At 39.2% G+C, this 13,949-nt stretch overlaps 1 protein-coding gene across 1 annotated transcript in view; it reads left to right on the top strand.

The window, feature by feature from the left end:
- The window catches only part of LOC147609001 (uncharacterized), a 229,163-nt gene extending 218,230 nt beyond the window's left edge, over positions 1-10,933 (top strand). The window contains exon 2 of the mRNA XM_086788724.1: positions 10,742-10,933. The gene's annotated coding sequence lies outside the window, so the exon portion shown is untranslated. The remainder of the gene's footprint in view (positions 1-10,741) is intronic.
- The last annotated feature ends 3,016 nt before the right edge of the window (positions 10,934-13,949 follow it).

Raw genomic sequence — 13,949 nt, forward strand, 5'->3', positions numbered from 1 at the left:
CAATTGATTTAAAGCATTCTAGACTAATCAATTTCCACTTTTAAAAGAGAAACAATATGAAAAGTTTAATTCCAACCATTAGATTAATTAACTAGGATAAAGAAGGGTCAAATTTAAGAAGAAGAGAGGGGGGAAAGCCTTTCCAACAAGGCATAGCATCTATTTAGACAAAAATTAGAAAACCATTAAAAGAATAAAGAAAAAGTAGGATTTCTTACTTACATGAATTTCTGGGAGCTTTCCTTTGGCTTGATGGTTCGAGGAATCTCCTCTTGTTTGCAACAAGAATGGCCACCAATTCTTTAGAAGAGGGAATGGTCAAAAACTATTGAATTATTAATAAATTCATAGTTTTTGGCTCAGGGGAGGAGTAGAGTAACAGTGCATAAAACACTATTAAGCTTTCACAAAGGGGGAGGCTTCTATTTATAGGAAAAAGTGAGCTTCTAACCAAGCAAACTAATTCTAGAATTTTCCAGATTAATTTGGTCAATTTTTGACCATTTTTGGGTCAGTTTAGCTTACTTTTTGGAACTAGACTTGAATTAGGAGAGAGGAGAGATGAAATATCTCAATTTTTGGGAATTTCAAACTCCACCACACATGTGAAATAGGCGCCTCCTTCATGAGGGGAATTCCCCCACGCTGAGGTGTCAAAAATGCATCATTTCTCTAAATATCTCTTCTTTTTTAACTGATATCCTTGTCCTTAGTCAACTCTTCATCTTATGTGAGTATTTACTCATTTTTGGGGGGGATTTTCTTTATTTCTTCTATTTATCTCCTCCACACATTTGGATGAATCTGATTGGCCCCTCAGAACCTTAATTTAAAATTTTTAGAAAATCTGGACCCCCAGGATAAGGCCTCTTGAGCAGATTATAATTTATTTCTAATGCACCTAAAAATCTTTTTGAACTTCTGTTTTGGGGGAATTTATTTTAATAAGAAGAGATATTTTTCCATCCAAAAATATCTAAAAATTGAATAATCTCTCTCTAGAATATTTTCTCTCTCTAGGCCAAAAAACAGGGTAAAACAAGATCTTTCTTTTATTTCAGAGAGGGGAATAATTATAAGATTAGAAAGGGAGGTTATTACACTTGCACACCTCAAAAGTCGGAGGGAGGAATCTTACATACAACCTTCCTCTATGCATAGTTTGATCCCAATTACTCTTTGTTGATTTCTACACATTTCAAGGGGATTTTTCAAGGGGATGCTAAATCCACAAGGCACATGTATTTTGCCAAATCAATACAATTCTTACACTAATGACAATGAGTTTCTAACAATGTTGTTACCATACTTGATGTTGTTAAGAATTCCCAAGAACGATCCCCAATTTTGTGAGAGCATACCCATATGGATTCCTCCTATCTTGCTTGGACAACCAATGATTTGTCAAAATGCACGTTGAAAAAGCTTTGATATCAAATCAACAAAATAAACATTGGAATAGGTATCAGAACAAACATAGAAGCTTTATTATTTTTTACAATTATTCTGATGGTTTTCTTCATACTACGTATTGGACAAAAATAGCAATGCATGTAAGTATATTTTTATTTTGCCATAATGTTGCATTCAACTGTAAGATTTATAGTAGCTGGATGCACCATTAAGCCGATGGGAGGGAGTACTTATATCAAATATACTCATTTTTTACCATTGCAGGTATTTTTGGTGTTTAAGACAATAAATGAAGTAAAAGAAGCTGGCACATAACATTAAACATAAAGTTCATTACAAACAAAAGACATTATGTAGAGAGTCCATTACAAGCTAAAATCTCTCATACAACAAGTAATCAAAACCTTGTACATATATTGTACACACCAATAAATATAATGCCTTGAAGAGAAGGCAAGTGCTAATGCTCATTGTCAAGTTCTAGGACTGCTCCTTGTGAGAAGCATTCTTAGGAATGTGTGCATTCCTTACCCATTCCACGACCTTGGCCTAGTTGGAGTTGTGACCATCTCTCTGAAGTTGCTCAAGGAGGGCATAGGTACCGTGTTTGAATGCATAGTGCGCCTCTCGATCATTGACTTGATGTCCAATCACTTCCTCCCCAATGCATGAAAATCATAGATTAGAGCCTGAAAAGTGACAGGTTTGGCATTTTTAATGGCATCTTGGACATGTATTGTGGTTTTCCTATTGTTTTGAACAAATTTGATGTGTTTTAATGAATTATATTTAATATGACAGTTGTTTTCTTATTATCTTGAACAAATCTATCATGCTTTTATGGTCTAAGTACAGGCAGAGAAGCATAAAATTACAAAAGGTTATAATAAATAATTATCATAATATGAATAAATTATAATGTCATTTAATGGTGATGATTAATAAATGAATAATTATATATTTATGTTGCAAAGTGTGCTTTGTGATATAGAGACTATTATAACTAGAATACAATTTCTAATCAATAAATCCATGATAAAAGCAAGGAAATTTTCACAACTTATAAAAAATGCTTGATATTTTAGTCGAATTCTAAAAGAAGCTTGAAATTTGTCTTCAACTATAATCAAATCTCAAAACAATAAGCTCGCAATTTTTATAACCCCCTATTATAATAATCTTTTATTTTAGTCCATTTTGAATATGTCTTAGATTTATATATTGCTTTTCTAATGTTGCAGGGTTTGCGGGTCCAAATATGATTAAGGTTTTGAAGTCCAAGGTTGTTTAGGTAACAAAAATCATCTACCTTTTCTGTACACATGCTTTTCTTTTTTTTTAATCTAGGTTTTAAAAAAGTTTATTCCTTGTAGTCATCTTCTCTTTACCATAGTTATTACTTGTAAAAAAATGTGAGCACATATTCCTTGTAGTCATCTCTTTACCATAGTTATTACTTGTAAAAAAATGTGAGCACATTTGGATTGGAAACCCTTGAATGTAGGAAGCTTCTTTGCAATACTCCATTTAAGGTTTTGCTAAGATTTGATATGGGTATTATTGCATTTTAATTCATTTTGCTAAGATTTAATCCATTTTTGAATTCTCTCCCTCTTAGATAGTTGTGCTGCTTTTTTGATGTGGCAAAATTTACGGGTCCAACTATTATTAAAGTTGTAAAGTAAAAGCTTGGTTATGTAACAAAAATCACCTACGATTACATACATGCTTAATGGAGTTGTTTTTCCCGGCTATATCTAGGATTTAAGTATTTTGGAAAGGATATTTGTTCTTTTGCAGTCTTTGGTTCATCATATCTATTATGTCTTTGGCTCATTTTTTGAATAAATATGCTCACTTTGATTGTGTAAGCTTCTTTACCACATCTCTTTTAGGTTTTTTTGGCTTTTAAGCTTCTATGCTAGAGGATTCTTGCATTTTTAAACCATTTTGACTCTATCTTAGATTTTTATATTGCTTTTTGATGTTGCAAGGTTTGCTGATCCAACTATTACTAAGGTTTTAAAGTCCAACATTGATTAGGCAGCAATATTCACATGCCTTTTCCATATACATGCTATTGGCATTTTTATCTATTTTATTCAAGATTTAAAGATTTTATTTTGTGGCTAGGTTTTGTGTAGGTGACTTGCAACTTCTCTTCTCAAAAAAAAAAATTTGTAGTTGAGACTGGGCGTAGAGGGCTTAAAAGGTAAGAATACTCACTGCCCATGTAGTAAACTCTTTGGCTTCTCAATTACTTTGGTGTAGGATTCCATATATGCTTTTTTCCTCATGCTGCTTGAGGTTTATAATTTTTTAGGTTTCAAGGGATTAATCTTATTTTAATGCTTGTTCTTTAGGATTTGAGGCCCAAGGAGTTTTAAATATCCATGGTCTAGAGGTTTATAAGTTTTTAAGGTCAAGGGTTTTTAAATTTATGGCTTAATGGGTTAGTACATTTAGAGTCTATGCATTATTAAGGATTTAGGGTTTAAGGGGTTAGGGGTTTAGGATTTAGGGATAAAGGGGTTAAAGGTTAGGGGATCTAGCTTCTTTTATGCTTGCTTTAGGATTTATGGTACAAAGGTTTTGAAATATCGATGATTTAGGGGTTTACACGTGTTAGAGGATTGGAGACATGTAATTTTTTAGGACCTAGTATCTAGATGTATACAAACATCTACATATTACCGATATATATAAACACTTAGAATTTTGTATACTCACAAACTATTTTCTCACTTTGCAAGTAAGATCTCGTGGGGTCACTCATAAATATGTAAGCGTAGCATGTGGGTTCAGCATAAAGGGATTTTAAAAATCCCTTTTTAACACATTTTTTACATATAGAAGGGTATCATTCAAAGGGGGTATTCATAGACTAAATAGTAAAAGGGTGTGTTTTATTCATGAAAATTCACAAATAAGGGGTTGTTAAAGTAGGCCTTGAACACATGTGATACATAGCATTTACATATAGTGATACACTTGAGAGTAAGATATTTCCAGATTTAGGTTCGCTTCTTTTAATTCTTGATCTTTAGGAATTTTGGTTCAAGGTTTTTAATTATCCATGATTTAGAGATTTAAGAGTTTTATAACTTTAAGATTTAGTGATGTGAAAATCTAAATAGGACGTAGTATATAGATGTATATGATTATATTTCATACTCACACGAATCGATCCCTAGTGTTGCAAGTAAAGATTATTTTTGGGTTTAGTGTTTTGGAGATTTAGGGTTAGGGTACTTAGCTTCTTTATAATGCAAAAGATTTGGCTATGAAGGACTGAGTTTTGAAAAAGAATGCGCACGCTGTTTGTTTGTAGAATTTTACAGTTTTAGGGTTTTAAGGTTATGGGTTTAGCTTATTTTGATGCTTGTTCTTTGTTACTTATGGTTTAGGGGATTTTAAATGTCCATGGTTTCTAGGTTTATAAGTTTTTAATGTTTAGGTTTTAGCATTCTTTAAATTTCTAGATATTTTTGTATTAGGCCTTGGTTTTGTACACTGATTAAACGCTTTGATCTTGTAGTGCTCTGGGTCAATCCACACGGTGCTTGACTGCTATATCTACGAGCTCTGTTGCCATGCACAAGATGTTCAAGGTGATATTCAAGGTGCCCGGTGTGGACATTTCAGACAAGGGGACAAGTTCTCGATGCGTTAGAAGGCCATATAGAGTTTAAGAATGTGAGATTTGCATACCCGAGCCGGCTCAGACATGAAATCTTTGCTGACTTTATCCTGGCCTTCTCGATGGGCACCACTGCGACCTTGGTGGGTGAAAGTGGAGCGGCAAGTCTACAGTGGTGGTGAACCTAATTGAGCGTTTCTATATGACCTGCTGGCCGGCGACGTTCTCATTGTTGACAGTGTCAACTTGAAGAAGCTCAAGCTCAGCTGCTTTTGGCGCCAAGTAGATTTGGTTTCACAGGAGCCGGTACTGCTAAGGACATCAATACAGGACAATATCGGCTATAAAAGAGAGGGGGCTACAGAAGAGGAGATTTTTGTGTCGGCCCAACTCGCCAATACCTCAAATTTTATCTCTAGGTGAGCTACCGGAAGGCTTCGATACAATGGACAGGCAAGGAGGGCTACAACTATCGCAAACAAAAGCAACAAATCGCCATTGCCCGGGTAGTGGTGAAGGACCCTCGAATTTTACTGTTGGATGAAGCAATGAGCTCGCTGGATATAAAGTCAAAAAGACTTGTTCACGAGGCTCTGGAGAAGATACTGGTGAACCGCACCACCCTCATCATTGTCTATTGACTTACAACAGTCAGGAGCGCCCACATTATCGTCATGCTCCACTATGGAAACATTGTAGAGCAAGGTATAGTTATTGGTATTTAGTTTATACATTGTCCATCGAGTGCATAACTTCACGTGCTTTTTTTTAATTTAAAAAAATCCGAAAGTCCAAAAGGTAAGACTTGCGCAATGGGAATTTTGAATGTCATGCTAGCAATAGCTGACTGCTCATTTTAAAAATTCAAGTCATTAGTCATTCAATGCACACCTGTCTATATACCATTGATTACTGTACTTTTTTTTCCTAAAAAGCAGACTCTATACTATATAATAAAAAGGGCTTTCAAAAATTCAAGTCATTGGTCGATTAACCATATATCATTAATTAATGTGTTTTTTTTCGAAAAACAAACTCATTTCCAAATCCTATTACCTCCCTCTCTCTCATTGTATTTCTCTCCCTCACCATCGTTCTCTTCCTTACAAAACTCTCACATCATCAACTAACCTTTGTTGATCTCTAATGGCCCCAACTATACTCTGAAGGATACCCTAGATAGAGTTTGCAAAGATTTGTATAAAAAAACGAACAGAGATACGACAGAACATCTAAGAATCACAACAGAGGCCCACAATCTTTAGAGCAAGGTGCTAGCGAATGATCTCTAATGGCTTCTTCTAATGGCCCCAACTATACTCTAAAGGATACTTTAGATAGAGTTTACAAAGATTTGTGCAAGAAAACGGACAAAGATACAATAGAACATATCAGAATCATGACAGGTCCACAATCTTTTGAGCAAGATGCTAAAAGATGAGCCTATTGATTTTGGAGATTTGTATGTGTGAGATATAAAGATTGGAAGCGTTACTATTGACACTTGGTGGAGTTACGAGTACATTGCCGAAGAGAAAGAGGAGCTCCTGCAAGAGGAGTTGAAGAATAGAGTAGCTCATAAAAGCACATAAGTGTAGGAACCCTAGGTAGTTATGGTATGTTATCAGTTGTAAACAATGTTTGATTGCTGTAGCCCTTATAATTACATAGTTGTCTTTAGCCCGAGAGGATGATGTAATAACCTTTCTGGAATAAAGTGATCTCAACTAAGTTCGCCTTGTCTTTTTTATTAATTGCCTTTTCAAATTTTCGGTTTGTTGTAATAAAATGAAATTATAATTGTAAAATTATTGACCTTAATAAATTTACATTCTTCACTGTTTCTTATGAAACAGTACGCAAGGCATACTACCTAGAATGAAATTATCTTATATGTATAATTGTGTACATTATTCACCTTGTCAATTGTACTCGCATGCAATGATATAAGATCATATGCAAAGGTGTCAAATGACATACAATCACATGCAAAGGCATGTAATAACATGTAACACTTTGCAAAAGGCAAGAAGTACCATGCAATGACATGCACATATAATGACATGCACATGCAATAACATCCGGATGCAATGTCATTCCATGTAATGCAATGTATTGTAATGGTACATACATGCTTTGACATACAAAAGGATAATAAAGAGTAAATGTCATGCAAACACAAAAATACAAATATAGAAAATAAACTCACATGCAATGCTAAGTAAAGACATGTGAAAATGACAGAGAGCGAGAGAGAGAGAGAGAGAGAGAGAGAGAGAGAGAGAAACAAGGTAAAAGAGAGACATGAGACAAAGAAGGATTAGATCAGCATGAGAGAGGGAAGAAAAGATTATTCATAGAGGGTGGGACGGAGAGAGGAAAGAAGATGGGAGAGGAGAGAGAAGAGACTAGGAGAGGGGAGAGAGTGGGAGAGTGAAAGGGAGGAAGGAAGAGGGTGGGAGAAGGAGAGAGAGAGAGGGAGGATGGGAGAGTGAAAGGAAGGGATGGAGAGGGAAATGAAGGAGAGAAAGAGAGAGAGGGAAGAGGGTGGGAGAAGAAGAAAGAAGGTGGAAGAGGGAAAAAGGAGAGAGAGAGGAGGGAGGAGGATAGAGAGAGCTAGCAAAGAGAGAGTGAGAGAGAGAGAGAGAGAGAGAGGGGAGATGATAGAGAGAGTCAGTAAAGAAAAGGATGGAGAGAGAGATAGGGAGGACAGAGAGAGTTAGCAAAGAGAGAGTCACATAGGGAGGATACAGCGAGTGAAAAAAGAGAAGGATAGAGAGTGAGAGGGGGAGGATAGAGAGAGCAAAGAGAGAAGGATAGAGAGAGTGAGAAAGGGTGGGTGGGAGAGTGAAAGGGAGGGAGGGAGAGAGAGAGAGAGAGAGAGGAAGGAAAGAGGATGGGAGAAGGAGAAGGAGGGTGGGAGAGTGAAAGGGAGGAAGGAAGAGGAAAGGAAGGTGGTAATTGATAGAGAGAGAAAGAAAGGAGCAAGGTTGGTGGTGTGAGGAGGCTGGGCTGGGTGTGGTGGTGGGCGGAGATGGTGGTGGCAATAGTTAGAGAGAGATTGTTGAAGTAGAAAGAGAAGACAACCAAGAAAAACTCCCTCCACCAAGCTCCCTCAAAAATCACACTCCATGCTAAGTAAGACCTTCACTCAAGCTCAACATTGTCAATACTATTCAAGGTGTTATGAAGCCATCCACCATGGGTGCACTTGAGCTAGATTTTTCCTTTAAGTTGTCTGGTAGACTTTTTTCCATCATGTCTAGGAGCAAAGACAATCAAGTTCACATGTACATGCATGGATAGTTAAGACAACTAACGGTGAGGAGATCATTTAGTGTATTATTTCTTTGAAAGATGTTTCTTTCAAGTGAAAACTCAAGTCTAGCTATATAGAAGATTTAATACCATCCATATGTATCTCGCTCATTGCTATTGAACTTGCAAGATTTCGTAGCTCAATAAACCTTGTGTATGCAAGAGACCAATAGTACATGGTGGCTTGTACATAGAAAGAGGGATGGTCATGGACCAAGACATGCAAGATGGAAACGTTGCTATCTTATGTTAATGAGAATATTTTCTCGTGTTTGTTATCTTATGTACTTTGCTTGATTAATTTGGTTAATTTCATGTATTTTACCCCCTTTGTAGACTAATAGCCCTTGGAAACATTGCTTGGGTGGCAAGAAGAGGAATAACAGTCTTTCAATATCATCCCTTACAATAGGTCACTAGCTCTTCTACAAAAGGGCATACAACCTCCCTCGGCCTCGCTCACTTCCCATGTCATTTTACCCCCTTTGTAGACTAATAGCCCATGGAAACATTGCTTGGGTGGTAAGAAGAGGAATAACAGTCTTTCAATATCGTCCCTTACAATGGGTCACTAGCTCTTCTACAAAAGGGCATACAACCTCCCTCGGCCTCGCTCACTTCCCATGTCATTTAAGGAGAGAATACCTTACGTTGCAATACATTCCTAAATTTCTTGACATGAAGATGGAGGAACTTTATTGCAACCTCAATGGGTACATTGATGACGACTTCATTGATTCTAAGGTGGAGTAAATGCCATATATTAAGGTGCAAGCTGCCAATGATAAAGTTGCTCCCAAGTACATATCCTATGACAAGTTTGAGAGACTGCATGAACACTATTTTACACTCAAGACTCCAAGAGCACATTGATTTCCAAGTTCTTTGACCTCTAAAAGACCCACTATCGTTCCATCTCAGACTTGTTTTGCCACCATCGAACCCCTAGAGCTTGAGAAATCTTTTGTTTTATCATTTAGCATGGACATACTATTTCCCACATGCATTCTCATTTCTCTTCCACGTTGGGCTTGTAGCATGTGCTCTACATTGATGACTTTGTAGACAAGCGCCAGGGTGATTGCTACCCTCTTGCTCGACGTCCTAAAAGTGTTCTCTTAGTGGACTCCTAAACCCAAGTAATCCTTCCAAGCACCGATCCCAGCTGCTACCCTCTTGCTCGACGTCCTAAAAGTGTTCTCTTAGTGGACTCCTAAACCCAAGTAATCCTTCCAAGCACCGATCCCAGCATGGTGATCATGGTCTTGTTCATGCCTCACTCGGCCCATCTATCTAAGGATGGAACACCATGGAGCTTCATCCCTACTAAATCTGTCCATTACCCTAAATATAGCATCGCTCGGCTCTTCGGTACAAAGTCCACAGCTATCTCTTCCCAAGGAGCCTGAAGTGTGAAGAAACAACACTTTTTCCAGCCCTAAAAAGGGACTTTTTGGATATTTTATATTTTTTGGGTTTTTGTCTTGGCTGCTGGCCTACACCTTTATGGTGACCAGCCAGCACCCCCCCTTCACTATATATAGCATTGCCTATACCTCATCATTTATGTACCACTTCATCGCCATATCAGGTACCATCTGGCCACCTACAGCAAGGGCTCACATCAGTGTTTTCCTCTGCTGGTCCAGGCCCGCCTTCTGCAAGGCTCACATTAGCCTTACATCAGGCTGTTCTTGGTGTACAAAATACAGCATTTTGTGCAGGACAAACCAGAGTGCTGTTTCTGGTAAATTTGTGTGTTTGGAAAGATGTCAAATGATGGCATGTGCGGATCTAACATCAGACACAAGAACTCGCTTTCTGCTCATGAAGCAAGGATATGAGTCACATGTCTATGGCCACTCAAGGCATCTGCTAACGATGTGCTCACTCGGCAAATAGTCCATAGTAAATGAGAACTGGACAAGGGACTCCACCATATGTGTTGTAGCAAACTGTGAAAGACTTCACATGAGCGCCCTAGGGTTCGTCCCCGAACTTGAAACTCGCCGCCCAACAAAAGAATGCCTTTACTTTTTCAAAGCGTAGACCACTGCTAGAAGCTCCAAATCATAAGTAGAGTGGTTCCTTTCAACTTTTTGCTCTCATAGGCTACAAGATGCCCATCTTCTTGCAAAACAATCCCCCACACCCATCTTACTGGCATGGGTATATAACACAAACGGTATACCACAAACGGTCAGGATCAGTTTCATCTACTGAAATAGTCTTTCCTCTCAATCACCCTATGCAAAAGGAAGTCCCTTCCAAGTCAAATGTGGAAGTGGTGCTGATACTTTGTGTGAAGTGCTCCGTGTAAGTGCAATGGAAAACTGCCAACCCCATACAACTCTGTACCCTTAGGCGCAGGCCAATACAAGAATGCCATCCGTATACCTACATCACTAACCACATGGCCTGCGTTGCTCATGAAGAACTCAGACTTCTTCGTGTCCTTGTGCTCCTCCAGCCTCTTCAATACCTGCTACAAATGACCCCATCCTACACCAAAATATTATCTAAAACAAACACCACCTCTTCACCTGCATGGCTTACCCACTTTCAAAGATGTACCAGAAGCAATCACACCATCGAGAACAAGTGCTTCGACCATCACTCACATATCCAATGCAAACACTTTTCCTCACGACTCGTTAAAAAGAATCATTACTAGATGACCATTGAGAGTACCCGCAGTCACAATTGCCCAATTGCTCCACGAACGTCTTGACATCGTGTATAGTGAATGGCCTGTGCACTAGAACATGCTGTGGGCAATTCTTTTCTCAAACCACATCCATATGATAATCTTGTTCAGGGCGAGAAGCCAAAAGATTATAAAGAGGGTGGTGCTACAGTAAAGTTTGATACTTTTAGTGGTGCAAAGGATCGTTTGAAGGCTCTCACTTTCATTCAACATTTTGATGCGGCATTTTCTGGTACAGAGGCATCTAAGGTACGGAAGGCGGCTTCTTTCCTGAAGGGAAATGCTATTCAATGGTGGTCGACACTTCTTCATCAGGGTATAGCACCGAGCATTTGGGTGGAGTTCAAGCAAATCTTCTCTTCCTTATGGTTGACACCGATTTTTGAGGTGGATGTTATGACACTTGGCATCTATTAGATTCCAGAGATTGTAGTAATCTGGAAGAACATAATAAGAAATTTTGGGATGCTCTGCTACCGGTCACATCCTTTAGGCCAGTGTTACTGGTTGAGCAGGTAGAGACATATTGCTGTGGGTTACCCAAGGAGCTTCGTGATTATTGCATTAAAACAAAGGTCATTAATATGACTTAGATAATAGAAAATGCTTAGACTGGATATGCCATGCTTACTGGTTAGATGTCAAGATTTAAGGATCAACGTCTTTTCTCAAAGAAGGCTTTTAAAGAGGCAAAGGAGTCAAACGACAACAAAGACACTGAACCACGAGAGAAGGGGCAATCCACGAAGAGAAAATTTCAGACCGATGTCCCTCTTCTCCACAGGAGAAACATTTGTTGGTGGCAGCCATAAGTTCTTTCTTTTCTTCATTCGTCCTTTGAGGTAAGGGACTATAGGTGTCCGAAGAGAGCACTTAAAAACGCAGATAACTCACAGGAAGAGCCTAAAGCAAAGAAACAGAAACCGTCTGCTGGACTCACTTGATAGGGTTGAAGCAAGAGAATGCATCTTCAGAGTTGTGCAGAGCATGGGGAAGACTTCGAGATCAGGAAGTTTTGATCTTTTTCGATCTTGGGGCTCGTGCAAAGTTTATCACCCCCGAGCTTGTAGCAAAGTTGGGCATCAAACCATTTTGTTGGGTATGTAACACACGCGGCAGCTCTGGGGGTCTTCTTTCAGCCCTAAACAACGGGGGCAACATGATGATGCAAAACGCAGACATGAAGAGAGAGTAGAGAGAGAGAGATATGCTGGAAATTCAGTATATTAATATGGTACAAAAAGATACCTAATCTACATCCCTAGGCTGTTTTCATAACAAAAGGTGAACATCACCAAAATCCGGTCTCTACTTGGATCCTAAGGACCCATCTCCATAAAGGAATGAATGACTAACACAATGAGCTTATGTGCCCTTTTATAGGCCCTTTGGACACAAGGAGAGCTGGCCGACTGCTGGTTGGCCAGCCGACCTGCTTATTTTATTCATAAAATTCGGCGCACGCAGTCGCCCTGTCTTTTGGTACAGCCAACAGTTGTTTGTTCCAACCGATAGAACCCTGGTCCTCCAAGTCCAAATTTGCCTCTTCTGCACCTGATGTCCCTAAATTTTGGTTCTAACTGTCTTTTCTGGCTGCCTCTTCTGGATACTCTCGAAGAATGTCCATGGCATATTCATGCACATGACATCCTTGGTGCCATAAGGTCAAAGCGGTAGTAGATACTTTCAACAGGAAAATCTCTCTCTCACTCACAAGAATAAGGAACACACTCTTGATGTAAAGCTTAAAGGAGAATCTATTCCTGTTGTATCGGCTTCGGCCATTTCTTGTTTAATAAAGAAACATCTTTCTGTTTACTTAGTGTTTGTTAAAGAGAATCAGGATACCACAGATTCTAACCTTTCTGAGTTGGACAAGAAAAGATTGGACTTTCTCAAAAGTTTTCAAGATTGTTTTTCAGAGGCTTTGCCAGGGGAGTTGCCGCCTGCTAGGCCTAAGGATCATGGGATTGATTTGATTCTTGGAAGTTCACCACCGAATAAGCCACCCTATAGGGTGAGTGCAGCCCAACAAGAAGAGATTATGAGCCAAGTGCGTGATCTGTTGGACAAAGGATTGATTCAGCCTAGCTAGATCGTGTCATCCACCTTATAGTAGGCTGCAAACCCTGCATCTGTCAAAACTCTGCATGGCAAGTGAACGACGAACTCGGAGACGCCATGACACGCTCATTGGCCCGTTTTGTCTTTAGATGCTTACAAGTGTACATTTTATAGTGGTTTCCTCCTCCCGCTACCTTGGCCAATAGTCCCATTTGGGATTTCATTTCTCTCTCTCTCTCTCTCTCTCTCTCTCTCTCTCATACCTCCCATCCAATGGAAGCAGTAGCAGACCATGTATACCTATCTTTCTCTTTGGATTGCCACTACCCTAAACAGCCACCTCTCCCACATCGCTTGAGAAATCCCAGGTATCATTTCTCCAGAGAGAACTTCCCAGTATATGCTGCACATATTTTTGACACTACAGCGGAGCTAGACCCACATGTATCTTTGGAGGAGCTCACTAGGCAGGTGGCAGCTGCCTTGCATTCTTCAGCTGCAGCAACTTTCCCTCTTTCTCGGGGCAGCTCCAGGCCTCCTCTGGGTACTACACCTCAGAATAGGTGGTATGATGATGAGTGTCGAGAGTCGAGAGCTCACCTACAGAGGGAGACAGCTCTAGGAGCCATCTCCGACATCTCATACGATGAAAGAAGAGAGCATTCCTTGCGCAGTTAGAGCAGAAGCTATATCAAATATTTCTTGGTCAGGACTCAGGATTCTGGAGAGGCTTGGAGATTGTTCTAGGAGCAGCATCCACCTACTCCCATCACATCCACAGCTACTTGGAGTCAATATGCCACATCT

The sequence above is a fragment of the Cibotium barometz genome, chromosome 52 (assembly GCF_041138505.1).
Source record: "Cibotium barometz isolate CiBa-2024 chromosome 52, ASM4113850v1, whole genome shotgun sequence".
In the NCBI taxonomy this organism is placed as follows: Eukaryota; Viridiplantae; Streptophyta; class Polypodiopsida; order Cyatheales; family Cibotiaceae; genus Cibotium; species Cibotium barometz.